The sequence below is a fragment of the Pinus tabuliformis genome, chromosome 1_1 (assembly GCF_031772625.1).
Source record: "Pinus tabuliformis cultivar Carrire ecotype Pingquan chromosome 1_1, CPIR1, whole genome shotgun sequence".
NCBI lineage: Eukaryota > Viridiplantae > Streptophyta > Pinopsida > Pinales > Pinaceae > Pinus > Pinus tabuliformis.
This window is the reverse complement of record NC_142297.1, coordinates 593,202,837-593,219,475: the sequence shown is the minus strand read 5'-3', so window position 1 is coordinate 593,219,475 and position 16,639 is coordinate 593,202,837. Positions and strand designations below refer to the sequence as shown.

The window sequence follows — 16,639 nt, the reverse complement described above, 5'->3', positions numbered from 1 at the left end:
GTTGTATTCATTTAAACTAGTTCTAACAATTGGAGGAACTAGTGGAAGGCCAGTTGTGTAGTGGGACAATAATCTAACTTAGTGATCATCTAGTTAATTGGTCAATCAACTCAAAATAACTAGTGCATGTAGAGAATTTGTGTTCCCCAGTTGTGGAGGAGATTCGAAGGAAGTGTAACATCAAATGTAGACTAGTTCATAGTATATAGGTGTTGCATGCAACCATATGATCAACCTTGAGAATCACACAATCAATTTGGAGAACAAATCCTAAAAAACAAGGCATAATTCTCTAGGAATTGTGTAAGGAAATAGGGGCTCAAGCTGAGGCGGAATTTGACTAAGTCTCGGTCAGAGCTTCTCATTGAGCACAAATATGTTATTCACTTGCAAGTTGTGCTTAGAGCGAGCAAGCAATTGTGATACATCCCTATTCATTTGATTAATGCAAGTAGGCTTAAGGAGTTTTTAGCAGTTTGGAAAAATATTGTGCATATGTGTTATTTCTTATTGCATATTTGAGATTATTGTTCTAAATTGTAAATTAAATTCCACAAATCAGTAGAGTAGGATTGTGTCTCTTGATTTTAGATAAAACTTCAGTTGCAATTCTACATCATATTTCTACAAACCATCCACCTAATAATCATTGATAATTATATTAAAAATTTGGAAGGCATATATTGAAATAGGCATGTCTATCGACATAATAATTATTAGGTGAATTATAGAGATTTAACTTCCATAGAATATTTTTAATAATAATCAATGTTAAAATTTATCTCTAAAATAATTATGCTTTTTTCTCCATTTAATATAATTGATTAATAAAAAACATGTTATATGAACAAATGTTATATGAAATGAGTTGTAGTCAAGGTATTGGCTCATTATATTGTAACAAAACCTATTTACAAGAATCTCCATGATAAAATAAGAGTGAATCTCCATGGTTAAAAATCTTATTACTTGTTTTTTGAAATCTATATATATTTAACTTATATGTTAATTATTTTTATAATCAATAATAATAATGAAGAAAAAATTATAATTTAGATAGTTTTTATTATTTTTTAAATTTCAATTAAATAAAGTAAATATTTTGATGTATATTATAAATTAATGAAGTAAATATTTTAATGTTTATTATAAATTAATATATTATAATATTAAATATAATGATTCCAACTTTCCTGCTAAAAAGATACCTAAAAATCCCTATAATATATTTATATAATCTGACATTTAATGTAAAGATACTAACTTTAATTATTTTAACTTTTGTATTAAAAATTAAAACCAGTGGTCTTTAGTGAAATTTTTTAGAAGTTTTTTCAGATGGGTTTTTCTAATTTAATTGGTTTAAAATCTGGCAGAAATTTATTGAAATCACAAAGTTGATGGATAACACCTACAATCCAAATGTCCAATATATACAGTGAAAAACCAATTTAAATAACACAAATCTAAATTTCATATTAAAAAAAATAAAAAAATAAAAAAAAAATATTACCGTTTTTACTTCATCACAATAAGGAGAGGAGTGATAATTGTGGTAGATCCATAACCTTAAAAAAACCCACATCCATAAAGGTTCCAGATTATGTAACTCCGATCATCATAAAATCCCAACAGCCCTCCATAACTGTCGCGCGCGCAGTCGGCAGCTCCCAAATTTTAAAAGTAAGCACGAAGTTGGACAGGCCCTAGGCCTGCTACCATATTTTCTCATATTAACAGAACCAGCATCACAGGCCATCGTCCTTGTACTATATTTTATCGTATTAACAGAGCCAGCATCTATAAATACCATGACCTCGGCCTGCTACCATATTTTCTCATATTAACAGAACCAGCATCACAGGCCATCGTCCTTGTACTATATTTTGTCGTATTAACAGAGCCAGCATCTATAAATACCATGAAAACCCAGTCCCAATCCCTTCCATTCCGTCCATCTGCTAATTCCCTTCGCTGCACACAAATTTCTTTTCTTTTTTCCTCGTATATTGAATCCAGAATTCCACAGAGCAATGGGTCTCCAGATCGATCCCCGCAGCGGATATTGCAGCTCCAACCAGACGTACTACAGCAATCGAAAACCAGTAGATTTTCCCCAAGACGAATTCCTGGATCTCCCCACCTACATCTCCTCGCTTCGCCACAATGGCCGCATAGCCCTCATCGACTCTGCCACTGGGGAAACCACCACATTTCCCCAACTATGGCAGAGCGTAAAGTCACTTGCCGCTGGTTTAGCCGGCCTTGGCATCAGAAAATCCGACGTTGTACTCATCCTCTCGCCGAATTCAATCTATTTCCCCATAATCTGCATGGCTGTCTTGTCCATTGGAGCCATCGTTACGACCACCAATCCGCTAAATACCGCGGCTGAGATAGCGAAGCAAGCCAGAGACTCGGCAGCCGTGTTGGCCTTCGCCACGCCATCTTTGGCTGTCAAATTGGCAGCCACCAAATTGGCCATTGTGCTCATTTCTTCTTCTTCATCTGAATTAGCCTCCCAGAATGACCAAAATTACATCTCTACTCTACACATGCTCCTGACTTCGAATCCTGGCCATGCTCCTGTTGTTAAACTCCGGCAAGACGATACTGCCACACTGCTCTATTCATCCGGGACTACTGGAATGAGCAAAGGGGTCATTTCCACCCACAGAAATCTGATTGCTATGGTTTGCATTGTGCTGAAGCGCTTGGGATTCACTCCTGAGAATAGTACCCGGAACCAGACTGATTCGTTCCTGGGTATGGTCACGGTGCCCATGTTTCATATATATGGGCTTGCGGCTTTTGCTTGTGCGTTGCTTGGTTCCGGATCCACCATTGTTGTGCTGTCTAAGTTTGATCTCGTGGAGATGCTTCGGTTGATTCAGAAGTACAGAATCACCTATTTGCCACTTGTGCCTCCCATCCTGTTGGCTAAGAACAAAGTCGATATTGCAAAGAAATATGATTTGAGTTCTTTGCACACTGTTATATGTGGTGGAGCTCCCCTGAGCAAGGAGTCTACAGAGGAGTTTATTTCTCGGTTCCCTGGAGTCACAATAAGACAAGTAAAGTTGTTTTCTTCTTTTCTGCCATGCTGTCTACTTGCTATAGAAATACAAAAACTACAACACCAAATTTGCTTTCTTTTACAGAATTTAAGTTTTTTAAAGACATGGACACTGACTAGATAGTCACTCTCTCCAACCACTCAGGAGGGTATAAAAAGTTACAACCCGTCTTTATTAGGTAGGTCAAGTGTGCCTCATTAATTTTTAGCCTAGTGCAGTGGTCTTCCTGTAAGGGAAAATGAGGGCTAACAGAGGCCTTCTCTCTTTACCTTTAAACACAGGATTGACCTTTCAGTACCTATACAACAGAGCTTTTACCAGCCAGATTTGGAATCTATTGTTGAAATGCATCTGGCCCTGGCTATGGATCGGAGAACAGTATCTTGGAATTGAACTAATAAGCAATAACCTTTCCTTCTAGGTAGCTATAACAAAGTAAAGATTAAAACCCATGGACCTTTTTCAAGTTTTTAGAAGCAAGAATCTGCATTCAAGAATCACTTATCTCAAGGAAAAGTAGAGTTCATTAGACTATTTTCCGGTTTCGATGTTAGGCAGATTTCCTTCCTCTTATCAAACCAGGTTGTGTAGTCTGGCTAATTCTGTTTACAGCACCAAATTGCTATAGCTTGGGTGACTAGGCATCTGGGATTAAAAAATAGCTAGTCACAAACTTGAAGCCTAGTGAGCAGATGATTGTATGGGTAGGATCAGCCTTTTCTTGGCCTGCACAGAAATTTGACTGATAGCTTGTTCCTACCCATATGATACTCTAGAGCCCAGAAGCACGTGTACCAAACATAGAAAGCATTTAGAAGTAATTTGAAGTATATCCTGGATGATGGAACGCAGATATTAGCAACATCACACCTATGGGATCTTCCGAGCCAGCGTGTATATGCCTAACCATGCTTAGACACGAGCATCCAACAAGTACAGGGGCTTGCATTGAGCATTGAATATCTCTGACTAATCATCAACAACTAAGACAGTTTCTGCCATTTTTTTGCTTGCTACCATGGTATTAGAGCCATGACCTTACAACTGTCTCGGTAAGCTTACACCTAGGCTATGCTTTTTCTCAAATAAGGTTGCATGATATTCAGTGCTATGGGCTAACGGAAACAATGGGAACGGGGGCATCCACAGACAGTCAAGAAGAAAGTAGACACTATGGAACGGCTGGCTTGTTGTCTCCAAGTACTGAAGCAAAGATAGTTGATCCTGTTTCAGGAACTCCTCTGCCCCCAAACCAGAAAGGAGAACTGTGGCTTCGTGGTCCATATGTCATGAAAGGTATGTTCTCTTTCTTAGACTTTCTTTTGTTCATAATAGTTATATCATGAAATAAATTATAAAGATATTGAACAAAGACAACCTTAAATACAATGCATGGTTCAAAACCTGGTCTAGAGAGGAAGTATTTCATCGAAGTTTTATACCAACAAACAAAACTTTAAGATGGTGGAATAGAGTTATGCAAGGCGAAAGAATTCAATGCAATTCTCTGGAGGTTCTCAATTAGCTGTGGTGAAGCAAGCCCTTGAACTTGACTTCTTCGCTTAACTCTGAGAAAATTATATCTTTTGGAAAAGGAAACTTCTGGAAGATGAGGATCGTGGATATGTAACGTTGCCTTAAATAAACAGATCGTTTAAAGTTCAGATTTAAAGATTTAAAAAATCAGTTTTACTCTATTGCAGGTTATTTCAGCAATCCGGAAGCGACTTGTTCAACTCTGGATTCGGATGGTTGGCTACGAACAGGTGATCTCTGTCACATTGATGAAGAAGGCTACATCTTTGTAGTGGACAGATTGAAAGCGCTTATCAAATATATGGGTTACCAGGTATAATCTGCATCTCTTTGAGAAGTCTCCTAACTTGTTGATGTCCAAATTTTGCAAATGATTCAATACTTAACCTCAACCATAACATAATTTTTAATTTTTCCTGGACATGGCATTGTAGGTTGCTCCTGCTGAATTAGAATCACTTCTACATTCTCACCCTGAGATTACAGATGTTGCAGTAATACCGTAAGTACAATGTTTCTTCATACTCAATTTTTAGCATGTAGTTCTGAGTAATTCTTGCCTTTTTTAAATTTTCATTTGCCACGACCATTGTTCAGAAACTGAAGTGGAAACTACTTCAGAGAGGTTTCCTATTCTGTTATTTAGCTCTAAGGTTTCATCTCAAATTCTCTTGACCTAATGGTGCAAAATGCCTATAGGTGTTGTATTTATAACCAGCTGATATGAACTTCCCAAGCCACAGTAAAGACATGGATTCCTAATAATCATGAATGCCTAATCATCACAGAGTTATACTTGGGCCTTGTGCTTCACCCAAACCAAATCAACATCATGTTGTATTCTGTTAGGTTATTATGGTACATACAAGGTAGGCTACTAAAGGACCAACGCTCATGATGTGACCGATCCCCTAAGAGTCAAAGGTACAAAGTTTACAATTATAATCCTGAGTTGTGTCAGTCACAAAGAATCCTCTATGCAAAATATAGTATACCTGGTCATTGGTTTCTATGGTGTTGAAGAGTCATATTTAAAATATTATGCATGGTTTCAGGTTTCCAGACAAAGAAGCTGGCCAGGTTCCAATGGCATATATTGTAAGGAAACCGGGAAGCATACTATCTCAAAACAGTGTAATCAACTTTGTAACTCAACAGGTAATTTGCGTTGTAAATATGGTATATTTAGACTGTCAATAGAGGTTTTGAGAATTGCTAACTAGCAGAGGTATAGTTTTGAATTTTTTAATTTTTTCATCAAATTTCCCAAATTATGCTGTAAGGCGTTCCCTCTGAAATCAACTCCCCTCTGCCCACCTGTCATCTTTATACGCCATAGGATTATATGTTAGACAATTGCAAAGGTTTCAGCCGTTAGATAAGAATGGTTACAAAAAATTAGTTGCTGAAACTGTTTGCGCACTGGTCTAATGGTTACAAATTCGTTGCTGAATCCGTCTTGGATCTAGATTTCCAAAATGTCCCAATTTAATTCGGAGCCGAATGACCACGATGGTGAGTTCTGATATAAGCCCTGCAGCATTGGAAAATGTTATGAATCAAGAAATGTGATAGTTTATTGAAAACAATCTGCATAGAATTCGTGGCATAGGAACCTTTTTGCACATTTCGGTGAAATAGACTGTAAACTCAAAGGAAATGAGTCTTCTCCATTTTCTTCCAGAAATCCTCGCGTTACCCGGTGCTATGAGCAGGACAACGTGTTCCCTGCTGAGTTGCATTCAATGGGAAATCCACCAAAACTGCACGCATGCTCTATTTGTTTTTGTAAGCTAGCTTTCCTTGATCACTGTGTATGGAACCCTGTGCATGCAATGGTTCTGTTCACAGGTTTTTGTAAGCTAGCTTTCCTTGATCACTGTGTATGGAACCCTGTGCATGCAATGGTTCTGTTCACAGATTTATTTTTTGAGGATTCTGTTTATGAAAATAGTTTTATGAGATTTCTTTTCTGCCAACATAATTTGTTTTTGTGTAGAGTTAGGGTTTTGGATTTCCTGGTTTGATTTAAGATTGCGTGGCAATTTTATTTTTTACACTTAAATTTATTGGGTGGATTTCTGAATCCCACAGGAAGCAAAGTCTTCTGTCTTTGCTGTCTGTTCGTCTTCCGAATTTAGGGAAAATCTCTATTTCTCTGTCATCCTATAGCCCTGCAAGGGTTTCTGTTCATTAAATTCAAATTAGAAGAGGAACCTAATTCATGCTCTGTACAAGGTCCCGATTGGAGACACCCCTTATGGTAGAGCCAAGCACCTTCAGGTGAACTATTTTGTCGGATGTTTCTTAGAAGTTAGAACATGCTATTTTATTCATACCTTTTGTGTGAAAGATCAAATTAATCAAAATTTTGAGGATACAACTAGTGGAAAAGGATCTTGTTGGCACCATTGCATTGTTCAGAAAAGCTATTAATGTTGGAGACCGTATTGACAACGCATTGAAGGATATGGCCGTCGTGATGAACCAACAAAACCGGTCATTGGAGGCCATCGAGACCATAAAGTCCTTCAGACACCTCTGTTCTAAGCAAGCACAGGAGTCTCTTGATAATGTACTCATTGATCTCTTTAAGGTATAATCTCAAACAAATCGCATATTCATAAGCACTATACAGTATATACTCTGCTCTATAACATATTATGTCGTGCGTTTGTATTGCAGAAATGTGGGAGATTTGATGAGCAGATTAGACTATTAAAGCATAAGCTCCGCCTAATTCAGTAGACATTTGAATTGCAGCAATATTTTTGTGAATGGCAATGGTGGCGTTCTGAAGATTGGGGATCTGGGTCTTGCCACTGCCCTGAGAAATGTTCATGATGCGCACTCTGCCCTCGGTACTCCAGAATTCATGGCTCCAGAATTATATGAGGAGGATTATAATGAGCTTGTAGATATTTATTCTTTCGGCATGTGCTTGCTGGAGATGGTTACTTTGGAAATTCCTTACAATGAGTACCATAGCGTTGCTCAAATTTATAAGATGGTGAGTTCTGATAGAAGCCTTGCAGCATTGGAAAATGTTATGAATCAAGAAATGAGACAATTTATTGAAAACAATCTGCATAGAACTCGTGGCATAGGAACCTTTTTGCACATTTCGGTGAAATAGACTGTAAAATCAAAGGAAATGACAATCGAAGCCGAGTCTTCTCCGTTTTCTTCCAGAAATCCTCGCGTTACCCGGTGCTATGAGCAGGACAATGCGTTCCCTGCTTCTGCTCAGGCAAAGCCAATCGGCTTCCTGAAAACACAGGAGAAAACTGATCCTTTTCATGCTCTGTACAAGGTCCCGATTGGAGACACCCCTTACGGTAGAGCCAAGCACCTTCAGGTGAACTATTTTGTCAGATGTTTCTTAGAACATGCTATTTTATTCATACCTTCTGTGTGAAAGATCAAATTAATCGAAATTTTGAGGATACAGCTCGTGGAAAAGGATCCTGCTGGCGCCATTGCATTGTTCAGAAAAGCTATTAATGCCGGAGACCGTATTGACAGCGCATTGAAGGATATGGCCGTCGTGATGAACCAGCAGAATCGGTCACTGGAGGCCATCGAGACCATAAAGTCCTAGGTGTCCATCTTCCCTATGTCCAAGGAACCACGGACAAGATTGCTCGGATCCTTAAGAGGTATGATATTCCCTCAACCTTTAGGCCCTTCAACACCATTCGTAAATCCCTCCGATCGGTGAAAGATCCCGTTGACCCTAAGGACATGAAGGGTGTATACTTGATCCCTTGTTCTTGTGGGACCCCTTATATCGGGGAAATAGGGCGCTCCATCCATCAGAGGATCAACGAACATGCAACTGACCTAAGACATGGGAGAACCAAGTCTTCAGTGTTAGCAGAGCATGCGGAAAAGACCAAGCATTAGGTTTGTATAGAGGAGGCCAAGGTTATTGCCAAAGTTGCTCAGTTCCATCATCGTAAATTCAGGGAAGCTATTGAGATTGAAAGAAGACCTAACAATCTCAATAGAGATGACGGCTGGAAGATCAGTAGATGTTGGATCCCTGCCCTTTCTTCCTAGTCTTTTCCCCCCCCCGCCCCCCTTTTATCCTTTTTGAGCTTTCGTTGTTCCCCCTGGAGCCTTGTCTTTTCCTAGGTTTTCTATTGGTCTTTTTCCTGTCCTTCTCCGTCTTTTTATTTTGTGTCGCTCTTTCTATTTATTTTTTCCGGATAGATATTAATAAATAAAATCTTAACTAATATTCTTTATTCTATTAAATAACCCCCCGGGCCTATTTTTTAGTTTTCTCCTTCAGGTATACTTATATATATATTTGTTATATTATCACTATTTATTTATTTATTTATTTTTTGTTTCTATTTTTTATTTTATTTATTTATTTATTTAATTTTATTTTTTTTTTTTTTTTTTTTTTTTTACTGAATGTTATTTTTCGGATATATTTATTTATTTATTATTATTTTTATCTATTTATTTATTTTATTTATTATTTATTTATTATTATTATTTTTATTTTATTTTATTATATATATATATATATATTTTTTTTTTTTTATTTTTTTTTATTTTTATTTTTTCCAACTAACTTTAACCTTTCCCTGCTTCGTTGTTAATGTATTTATTTATTTTGAACTTATCATTATTTTCTAGTTCTAATATATATTCTAACTAACTATTATCTTAAAATTACTTTATATATATTTATATAAAAAGAAAGGTCTTCCTTATAACTAAATCCCATTTAAATTACAAATAACTCATAATTTTTAATTATTAAATGATACCTTTTTAACTAACTATTAACTTAAACACCAATTAAAAAAAAAAATTTATATATTTATATATTTTATAAAGGTAAGGTCACCGAATTTAACTAACTTCTTTTAAATTATAAAATTGATTTTATGACTCTGTTCCCTAAGTCGAAATTAGCCGTTGGTCAAAGTAGCCGTTGGAAGCTCTGCTCAGACTATTTAACATGCAAAGCTGGATCTGTCTCTTCAACTTGTCCTGACGATGAACCACACTGGTTGGTTCGAAACGCGTCGACAATGATTTTCTGAATGTGATTTACGCTGAAATTTCTTCTTATAATTGTTATGGATCACAGAAGCCTCAATTCAACCATAAAGTCCTTCAGACACCTCTATTCTAAGCAAGCACAGGAGTCTCTTGATAATGTACTCATTGATCTCTTTAAGGTATAATCTCAAACAAATCACATATTCATAAGCACTATACAGTATATACTCTGCTCTATAACATATTATGTCGTGCGTTTGTATTGCAGAAATGTGGGAGATTTGATGAGCAGATTAGACTATTGAAGCATAAGCTCCGCCTAATTCAGCAAGGAGTTGCATTCAATGGGAAATCCACCAAAACTGCACGCATGCTCCTATTTGTTTTTGTAAGCTAGCTTTCCTTGATCACTGTGTATGGAACCCTGTGCATGCAATGGTTCTGTTCACAGATTTATTTTTTGAGGATTCTGTTTATGAAAATAGTTTTATGAGATTTCTTTTCTGCCAACATAATTTGTTTCTGTGTAGAGTTAGGGTTTTGGATTTCCTGGTTTGATTTAAGATTGTGTGGCAATTTTATTTTTTACACTTAAATTTATTGGGTGGATTTCTGAATCCCACAGGAAGCAAAGTCTTTTGTCTTTGCTGTTTCTTGATCTTCCAAATTTAGGGAAAATCTCTATTTCTCTGTCATCCTATAGCCTTGCAAGGGTTTCTGTTCATTAAATTCAAATTAGAAGAGGAACCTAATTTGGAATTCTAGGGTAAGGCTTTCCTTTCCTATAGGAGGTGGAGAAATGCCTAGTGTAGAATATGACACCTGTGATAAAGACATGGAGCCCTTTGTGGAACTGGATCCCACTGGTAGGTATGGTCGCTATGAAGATGTGTTGGGCCGTGGTGCTATGAAGAAGGTATACCGAGCTTTTGATCAAGAAGAGGATATTGAGGTTGCTTGGAACAAGGTGCCTCTGCAAAACCTAGATGATGCTTCCACATAGAGGATCTATGTAGAAGTCTGTCTATTGAAATCTCTTGCGAATGAAAACATAATTATGCTCTACAATGCATGGCTGGACAGAAAGACAAGTCATGTGAATTTCATTACTGAGGTCTGTACCTTGGGGACTCTGAGAGAGTACCGCCTGAAGCATCGTCATGTCTCAACGAAGGCTTTGAAGAATTGGTCACTTCAGATACTCGAGGGTTGCATTATCTTCATAATCATGAGCCTTGTAATTCATAGACATTTTAATTGCAACAATATTTTTGTGAATGGCAATGGTGGCGTTCTGAAGATTGGGGATATAATTATGCTCTATAATGCATGGCTGGACAGAAAGACAAGTCATGTGAATTTCATTACTGAGGTCTGTACCTCGGGGACTCTGAGAGAGTACCGCCAGAAGCACCGTCATGTCTCAACGAAGGCTTTGAAGAATTGGTCACTTCAGATACTGGAGGGTTGCATTATCTTCATAATCATGAGCCTTGTGTAATTCATAGACATTTGAATTGCAACAATATTTTTGTGAATGGCAATGGTGGCGTTCTGAAGATTGGGGATCTGGGTCTTGCCACTACCCTGGGAAATGTTCATGCTACGCACTCTGCCCTCGGTACTCCGGAATTCATGGCTCCAGAATTATATGAGGAGGATTATAATGAGCTTGTAGATATTTATTCTTTCGGCATGTGCTTGCTGGAGATGGTTACTTTGGAAATTCCTTACAGTGAGTACCGTAGCGTTGCTCAAATTTATAAGATGGTGAGTTCTGATATAAGCCCTGCAGCATTGGAAAATGTTATGAATCAAGAAATGAGACAGTTTATTGAAAAGTGCGACCATTGGCCGAGATGAGGCTCTGCACAGTTTGAGCTCTTGTGGTTTTGATATAGTCGATGTTTTGCTGAACCGTCATATTTTTGAAAGTGGCGTCATCGAAGAGATTGTAGTAATGCACATCCACAACTGTGCGGGATAAGCCGTTGTTAATTTGAAACAACTCTTTTGGATCAGCAGGGCCGATTCTGTTGCACATTATCACATACGCCGACGACGAATACTTTCGAACTATGTCGTAACCCCGTGAGTAGTAATCAGTCACATTTTTCAAGCTAACTGCAGGCGAACGTGGCTCATTCAATAGTTCAATGCCCAAAAGGGCAGGGTGTGCAGCATATCTGTCAATCACAGAAGCAATTTTTAAAAATTTGCTATGGACCTGATTGATTGGAAAAGAAGGGGCTTTTTTCTACTATATCCAGAAATATAGTTACTCTATGGAGCAATTTCTTAAGCCATGTCAAAATCTATCGAAATGAATTACTGCTATAGGAATTTGTTGTACCTCGCAGCAAGAAAATCAATGACAGAAAGACTCTTGTCGATGTTCTCTTGCGACTCAGGCCATTCAATAAATCCATCTCTGGTGCCACTGTGCTCATCACCGTTTTGTGAGCCTGGAGCAGCATGGAGATCGATAATCACCTTAATGTCGTGTTTCCTGCAGCATTGTTTCCAAAAAGTTAATTAACCTATAGTCCATTATCTTGACTTCTGATTGTTTTCTATTTTCAGGATTGAAAATTGTCAGAATGAAGGCCAGTTTTCACTTACTGTGCCCACGAGAAGGCTTTGTCGAGACAAGCTAGAGATCCTGCAACAAAAGGAGCAGGAGGTTTTGGATCACTTGCAATCCACCATCCAACAACAACTCTGACAGCATTTATCCCGTGCTTGGCCAGGAAAACGAAATCATTCTCTGTAATGAAAGTGCTTCGGTGTTCCTGAGAGACCAAAAAGTAAAATCATGAGAGGCCCCGTTGGCTACTATTTCTCAACAATGTAAGAGTAAGATGTTTAGTAGGAATTGCCCATTACGTTCAAGACTTGTGTAGCTTTCTCGGGTCCATAACCGTTTGAGATTTGAAACTCCCCCTGCAACGTCCTTACGATGGTCATCTCGAAAGTTGCTGCATTATCGCCTTCCCAACCAGGCTCCCCTTCAAAATCAGCAGTCAGCTGATCCTTACATTGTGCCTGCATGTGTCGAATATTAACAAAAATATATATATGATGTTAATGGTTGAATATGAATGTGAAATTAATGCTTATCAGTTTTTTTGCTCGACTCTATCAAATTTAAACCATCCCTTCTGGTATTCCTATCTACAAGATGCTTTTTGGCTTATGGTTAAACCAATTGAACAAACTCTTATCGTACTTTTACATGGTGCCGTTCTGAAGATTGGGGATCTGGGTCTTGCCACTACCCTGAGAAATGTTCATGCTGCGCACTCTACCCTCGGTACTCCGGAATTCATGGCTCCAGAATTATATGAGGAGGATTATAATGAGCTTGTAGATATTTATTCTTTCGGCATGTGCTTGCTGGAGATGGTTACTTTGGAAATTCCTTACAGTGAGTACTGTAGCGTTGCTCAAATTTATAAGATGGTGAGTTCTGATATAAGCCCTGGAGCATTGGAAAATGTTATGAATCAAGAAATGAGACAATTTATTGAAAACAATCTGCATAGAACTCGTGGCACACTGTGTATGGAACCCTATGCATGCAAGGGTTCTGTTCACAGATTTATTTTTCGAGGATTCTATTTATGAAAATAGTTTTATGAGATTTCTTTTTTGCCAACATAATTTGTTTCTATGTAGAGTTAGGGTTTTGGATTTCCTAGTTTGATTTAAGATTGCGTGGCAATTTTATTTTTTACACTTAAATTTATTGGGTGGATTTTTGAATCCCACAGGAAGCAAAGTCTTCTGTCTTTGTTGTCTGTTCGTCTTCCGAATTTAGGGAAAATCTCTATTTCTCTGTCATCCTATAGCCTTGCAAGGGTTTCTGTTCATTAAATTCAAATTAGAAGAGGAACCTAATTTGGAATTCTGGGGTAAGGCTTTCCTTTCCTATAGGAGGTGGAGAAATGCCTAGTGTAGAATATGACACCTGTGATAAAGACAGGGAGCCCTTTGTGGAACTGGATCCCACTGGTAGGTATGGTCGCTATGAAGATGTGTTGGGTCGTGGTGCTATGAAGAAGGTATACCGAGCTTTTGATCAAGAAGAGGATATTGAGGTTGCTTGGAACAAGGTGCCTCTGCAAAACCTAGATGATGCTTCCACACAGAGGATCTATGCAGAAGTCTGTCTGTTGAAATCTCTTGGAATGAAAACATAATTATGCTCTACAATGCATGGCTGGACAGAAAGACAAGTCATGTGAATTTCATTACTGAGGTCTGTACCTCGGGGACTCTGAGAGAGTACCGCCAGAAGCACCGTCATGTCTCAATGAAGGTTTTGAAGAATTGGTCACTTCAGATACTGGAGGGTTGCATTATCTTCATAATCATGAGCCTTGTGTAATTCATAGACATTTGAATTGCATCAATATTTTTGGGAATGGAAATGGTGGCGTTTTGAAGATTGGAGATCTGGGTCTTGCCACTACCTTGGGAAATGTTCATGCTGCGCATTCTGCCCTCAGTACTCTGGAATTCATGGCTCCAGAATTATATGAGGAGGATTATAATGAGCTTGTAGATATTTATTCTTTCGACATGTGCTTGCTGGAGATCGTTACCTTGGAAATTCCTTAAAGTGAGTACCGTAGCGTTGCTCAAATTTATAAGATGGTGAGTTCTGATATAAGCCTTGCAGCATTGGGAAATGTTATGAATCAAGAAATGATATAGTTTATTGAAAAGTGCCTGACAGTAGCACGAGTGAGGCCTTCTGCTGCAGAACTTTTGATGGACCCATTTTCTAAAGCAATACAAGCGGTCACCTATTAGGTGCCAGGGTGTTTGACTGAACAGGGTAGATGGATTTTGGCCTATTTATTAATGATATCAGATGTGTAGATTTATAATGGGCTATTTGGCCAGAAGATTATTTTGATATCTCTTTCTTACGCAGATAAAGATCAATGATATTAGATGTGTATAGATTTATAGTAGGTTATTTGGCCAAATTATTTTGAAATCTTTTAGATTTTTAGATTAAATTTGAAAAGGTATTATACTAGCATTTGTACCAAATGTTGCAAAAGAAACGCCGCAAGGCATAAATTCTAGAAGAATCGTGACATATAGAAAATCACTCAATATAAAAATTAGTAAACAAAATGCCATTCAAACAAATATTTACATCCTGGTAAATAAATGACCAACTTATGAGACTTTGCACAAACCAGAGCTGTTGCGGATGGATGCTCAGACAAAACAATCTGATACCCATCTCCATATGAACTCATTCCTTTGCCATCATCTGTCAAAACATGGCTCCTCCACCTACTCCTCCCCATTTAGCAGATGCATATACATGTTCATAAACCACATCAATTTAATTGTCTCTCTCACTCATGTGAAATCATGGGTCTTTGTAAGATTTCCCATACTAACAGAACTGGTTTTTTCAATATCCTGCTTCCATCTTCAAGGTGGCTCTTTATCCAACTCTACAAAAATGAAAGTTGGGTCTCCTCATCTACCACAGCAAGCCTTTAAAAGTTAAAATCACAGTTCAATATATTAGTGAAAACTCAAACATTATGACTGAGCAATGAACAAAAATGAAAGTTGGGTCTCCTCATCTACCACAACAAGCCTTTAAAAGTTAAAATCACAGTTCAATATATTAGTGAAAACTCAAACATTATGACCAAGCAATGAACACTTGTTACTATAATAATGAACTGCATGCCTATAAGATTACATGAATGAATGCAACAGCTGTTGTGACTCAATATATTAGTGAAAACTCAAACATTATGACCAAGCAATGAACACTTGTTACTATAATAATGAACTGCATGCCTATAAGATTACATGAATGAATGCAACAACTGTTGTGACTCAATCAATTTCTGTAAAAACCCAACATCTCGAATATAGATTGAAGTCTAGAGAATAGATCTAAGTTTGTAAGAACCTATCAATCTCAAGCTTTTAATCACTCCTGTACAATATAAACATGGGAAGAAAAGATAGAGACTTACCATATGACAAGATAGGAATGAACTGTTGCAAAATAAAGTCAAATAAAGTCCTCTGATTTGGTTATTGGTGATGAAATTTGTATTGATCTCTCTTTTGTATTCTCCATAAAAACCTTCCAAACCAGCCTCGAGAAGATGGTTTCCATCATCCATGTTTCTCATGACACCACACATGGAAGAGATCTAACATTTTCTAAAAAAAGTCTTCCATACACTACTTGAAGAATTCAAGGAAGGGCCATTCTATTTTCCACCTATTTTCCTATACGAAAATCACTTTGCACTTGAAAAAGGAAATTCCATCAATGAATATTTAATACATTCACCACCAACCCTAAACAACATAGGAGACAATACGTTTCAATATTCCTCCACACTCTATATGCCTTACGATGTTTCCTTTGCAACATTAAGTGCAAATGCTAGTTATGTCACTACTATCATTATTAAACATGTCATACCTCTTCCTGGTTTGGGTTTGTCTTCATAGGTGGCACCATACAAGAAGGTTCGTCATGTGGCTTTTGTATGTGAGATTCCAAAAATGCTGCAGGAAAGATATTAAGAAAGGACTTGATTAAATTGGCCATCCCCAAATTATGATGTATTTGCGGTTGGATTGGTGTTTTACAATTTAGTAAAAAAGTGACATAGAGCCTCGAAGAGATGTTGTACTCCGGAGAGATATTGTAATATCGGTAAATGAATATAAAAATTTTAATGTTGGTTTGTCTTGAAAAACTCATAGGACATTTAAATTTTATAAATTAAACAACTTAAATTCAAGTTTTTAAAAAATCTTTGTTGGATTTTAATTAAAATTAACCAAAAAAAATGATTGGAAAAAGAAATCATTTGTCTATAAGTTAGACTCTGCCCACATTAAAATATATAACATATAAATACTAGTTATATTTTAAAATCCATTTTAACATATAAATTAAAACAAGTGTTGCAATCGTATAGTCTTGCCTTGGA

General features: G+C 37.2%; 2 pseudogenes across 2 annotated transcripts; both read left to right on the top strand.

Annotated features, from left to right (window-relative positions):
- The first annotated feature begins 1,647 nt into the window (after positions 1-1,647).
- LOC149214658 (beta-phenylalanine coenzyme A ligase-like) lies at positions 1,648-16,325 on the top strand (annotated as a pseudogene). Its single transcript, XR_016250947.1, has 6 exons — positions 1,648-3,074; positions 4,184-4,373; positions 4,781-4,926; positions 5,048-5,115; positions 5,669-5,771; positions 16,152-16,325. The product of XR_016250947.1 is annotated as a beta-phenylalanine coenzyme A ligase-like (transcript).
- On the top strand, positions 7,077-10,098 carry LOC149214659 (protein POLLENLESS 3-LIKE 2-like; annotated as a pseudogene). Its single transcript, XR_016250408.1, has 5 exons — positions 7,077-7,209; positions 7,299-7,971; positions 8,065-8,214; positions 9,749-9,817; positions 9,907-10,098. The product of XR_016250408.1 is annotated as a protein POLLENLESS 3-LIKE 2-like (transcript).
- Positions 16,326-16,639: the final 314 nt, after the last annotated feature.